We start from the raw sequence: 4,256 nt of genomic DNA, 5'->3' as shown, positions 1-4,256 counted from the left end.
ATGACTGGATAGGCAGCCAAGCTCTCTAGTGCGTCATCTTTGATCATGAGATATATACACACACTATACATATAGAAATATTTGACCCTTGAATAATGCAGCGTTTGGAGCAATGGCACCTTGTGCAATTGAAAATTTGCCTGTAACATTGCAATCAATCTTCCTTATCCATAGCTCCACACCCTCTGATTCAGTCAACCCTCTTATAAAATTATATAAATTGCCTTGGATTTCACTTGTACACTTTTTTACATTAGTAATATATCTCATGACATTTGTTTCCAAAGCAACGCAAAAATTACTCAGGATGACATTTGTCATTTAAGAAAGTATTATTCCTCGTGTCACCCATAAAAAATAGAAATGCCCAAATATTTCATATTCAAAGTTTGGAAAATTTTGAAGTAGAAAAAAGCACAACTTAAAAAAAATACCTAAATGATAGAATGAAAAGAAAGTTTAATGATGTGAGTAACTGAGATTGTATAGAAAAGTTGAATTTTTATAAAAATGGACATCCAAGGAAATAAGTAGAAGTAGCAAATTTTATTCCACACTGAGGAAAGTGTCACAATTACTGTTTCTCAGGCTCTGAGCAATGCAGTCAAGGGCACTTCATCTGCCCCAGGACAATTGGCCTTTTTATACCTACTATTTCACAGACTCTCTTCAGAGCCCTCTTTATGTCTTTGTTCCTCAGACTGTAGATGAAGGGGTTCAGCATGGGTATGACCACAGTGTACATTACGGAGGCTATTGCACTTGAGTGTGAGCTGTGTGTAGCAGCAGAGCTAAGGTACACTCCTAGGCTCGTACAATAAAATAAAAAGACAACTGCGAGATGAGATGCACAAGTGGAAAATGCTTTAAACTTTCCCTGAGTTGATGAGATTCTTCATATGGAAGAGACTATCTTAGAGTAAGAGTAAAGGATACCAGCAAACAGCCCACCAGCTAGTAGCACTGATGCCAAATACATCACCATGTTATTAAGAAAGGTGTCAGAACAGGCAAGTTGGACCATCTGATTGAGTTCACAAAAAAATTGGGGAATTTCCACCTTTGTACAGAAAGTCAGCTGCAAAGCCACTAAACTTTGTAACAAGGAATGCATAGCACTCACCATCCAGGACACCAATACCAGCAGTCCACAGAGCCGAGGGTTCATGACGACTGTGTAGTGCAGGGGGTGGCATATGGCCACAAAGCGATCGTAGGCCATCACTATCAGGAGGAAGTCATCTAATCCTGCAAGGAATATGCAAAAATACACCTGGACGATGCAGCCTTCATAGGTTATGACTTTGCTCTGGTTCTCGATATTCTTCAGCATCTTTGGGATGGTTGTAGAGGTGAAGCAGATGTCTACAAAGGACAAGTTGGAGAGGAAGAAGTACATGGGAGTGTGAAGGTGGAAGTCAGAGATGATGACCAGGATAATGAGCAGATTTCCAAACACAGTGATCAGGTACATGCAGAGGAAAAGTCCAAAGATGAGGGGCTGCAATTCTGGATCCTCTGAGAATCCCAGAAGAAAAAGTTCCGAAGATTGTGTATTGTTACCTGGTTCCATGTGGTGGAGGTGACTACCAGGAAAAATGAAAATAACATGAGTAATGTTCACACAAATTAGCATAACTCACATAATGCAATTTCTATTTTGCTCTCAATAAATTAATTTTAATATCTTGTGTTTAGAAAAGTTCTATTTCATCTCTACCTGGGCATTTTTGACCCATTCTCAGCATATTCCCAAAGAAATCATGCATTCTACTGTTGTCATGAGAAATGTAACTTCCCTAGTGGTTCAGACGGTAAAGCATCTGCCTACAGTGCAGGAGACCTGGGTTCAATTCCTGGCTCAGGGAGATCTCCTGGAGGAGGGAATGGCAACCCACTCCAGTATTCTTGCCGCCCCCGCACACATACCCCGCCCCACCAGTAAATTAAAAAAGTGGTGGCTGTGCAGGCCCAGGAGGGCAGAGAGGAGCTACTCTACATTCAAGGTCAGGGGGGTGGTGGTGAGGAGGTACCCCTCGTCCAAGCTAAGGAGCAGCAGCTGCACTTTGCTGGAGCAGCTGTGAAGAGATACCCCAAGTCCAAGGTAAGAGAAACCCAAGTAAGATGGTAGGTGTTGTGAGGGGGCATCAGAGGGCAGACACACTGAAACCATAATCACAGAAAACTAGTCAATCTAATCACATGGACCACAGCCCTGTCTAACTCAATGAAAGTAAACAATGCCATGTGGGGCCACCCAAGACGGACAGGTCATGGTGGAGTGGTCTGACAGAATGTGGTCCACTGGAGAAGGGAATGGCAAACCCCATGAACAGTATGAAAAGGCAAAATGATAGGATACTGAAAGAGGAACTCCCTAGGTTGGTAGGTGCCCAATATGCTACTGGAGATCAGTGGAGAAATAACTCCAGAAAGAATGAAGGGATGGAGCCAAGCAAAAACAATACCCAGTTGTGGATGAGACTGGTGATAGAAGCAACATCTGATTCTGTAAAGAACAATATTGAATAGTAACCTGGAATGTTAGGTCCATGAATCAAGGCAAATTGGAAGTGGTCAAACAGGCAATAGCAAGAGTGAACATTGACACTCTAGGAATCAGCAAACTAAAATGGACCAGAATGGGTGAATTTAACTACAATGACCATTATACCCACTACTGCAGGTAGGAATTCCTTAGAAGAAATGGAGTAGCCATCACGGTCAACAAAAGAGTCTGAAATGCAGTACTTTGATGCAATCTAAAAAATGACAGAAAGATCTCTGTTCGTTTCCAAGGCAAACCACTAAATATCACAGTAATCCAAGTCTATGCCCCAACTAGTAACACTGAAGAAGCTGAAGTTGAATGGTTCTATGAAGACCTACAATAACTTTTAGAATGAACACCCAAAAAAGATGTCCTTTTCAATATAGGGGACTGGAAGGAAAAGTAGGAAGACAAGAAACACCTGGAGTAACATGCAAATTTGACCTTGGAATATGGAATGAAGCAGGGCAAAGGCTAATCGAGTTGTGCCAACAGAATGCACTGGTCATAGCAAACATCTTCTTCCAACAACACAAGAGAAGACTCTAAGCAAGGATATCACCAGATGGTCAACACCAAAATCAGACTGATTATATTCTTTGTAGCCAAAGATGGAGAAGCTCTATACAGTCAGCAAAAACAAGACTGGGAGCTGACTGTGGCTCAGATCATGAACTCCTTATTGCCAAAATCAGACTTAAATTGAAGAAAGTAGGGAAAACCACTAGACCATTCAGGTGTGACCTAGATCAAATCCCTTTTGATTATACAGTGGAAGTGAGAAATAGATACAAGGGACTAGATCTGATATAGTGCCTGGTGAAATATGGATGGAGGTTCGTGACATTGTACAGGAAACAGAGATCAAGACCATCCCCATGGAAAAGAAATGAAAAAAGCAAAATGGCTGTCTGAGTAAGCCTTACAATTAGCTGTGAAAAGAAGAGAAGCAAAAGGCAATTCTGGAAAGATATAAGCGTCTGAATGCAGAATTCCAAAGACTAGCAAGGAGAAATAAGAAAGCCTTCCTCAGCGATCAACACAAAGAAATAGAGGAAAACAACAGAATGGGAAAGACTAGAGATCTCTTCAAGAAAATTAGAGATACCAAAGGAACATTTCATGCAAAGATGGGCTCAAAAAAAGGACAAAAATGGTATGGACCTAACAGAAACAGAAGATATTAAGAAGAGGTGAAAATAATACACAGAAGAACTGTACAAAAAAGATCTTTATGACCAAGATAATCACGATGGTGTGATCACTCACCTAGAGCCAGACGTCCTGGAATGTGAAGTCAAGTGGGCCTTAGAAAGCATCACTATGAACAAAGCTAGTGGAGGTGATGGAATTCCAGTGGAGCTATTTCAAATCCTGAAATATGATGCTGTGAAAGTGCTGCACTCACTATGCCAGCAAATTTGGAAAACTCAGCAGTGGCCTCAGGACTTAAAAAGGTCCGTTTTCATTCCAATCCCAAAGAAAGGCAATGCCAAAGAATGCTCAAACTACTGCACAAGTGCACTAATCTCACACGCTAGTAAAGTAATGCTCAAAATTCTTGAAGCCAGGCTTCAGCAATACGTGAACCAAGAACTTCCAGATGTCCAAGCTGGTTTTAGAAAAGGCAGAGGAACCAGAGATCAAATTGCCAACATCTGCTCAGTTCAGTTCAGTTCAGTCGCTGAGTCATGTCCGACTCTTT

The 4,256-nt window shown here is 41.3% G+C and overlaps 1 pseudogene; it reads right to left on the bottom strand.

Moving 5' to 3' along the window:
- Positions 1-604: 604 nt before the first annotated feature.
- LOC147368324 (olfactory receptor 7A17-like) lies at positions 605-1,603 on the bottom strand (annotated as a pseudogene).
- Between the last annotated feature and the right edge of the window lie 2,653 nt (positions 1,604-4,256).

This window comes from Bos grunniens, chromosome 7, assembly GCF_055505025.1.
Source record: "Bos grunniens cultivar Pamir isolate PY7600 chromosome 7, Bosgru_T2T1.0, whole genome shotgun sequence".
In the NCBI taxonomy this organism is placed as follows: Eukaryota; Metazoa; Chordata; class Mammalia; order Artiodactyla; family Bovidae; genus Bos; species Bos grunniens.
Note: the sequence above shows the minus strand (reverse complement) of the source record. Positions and strands in the feature narration are given on the sequence as shown.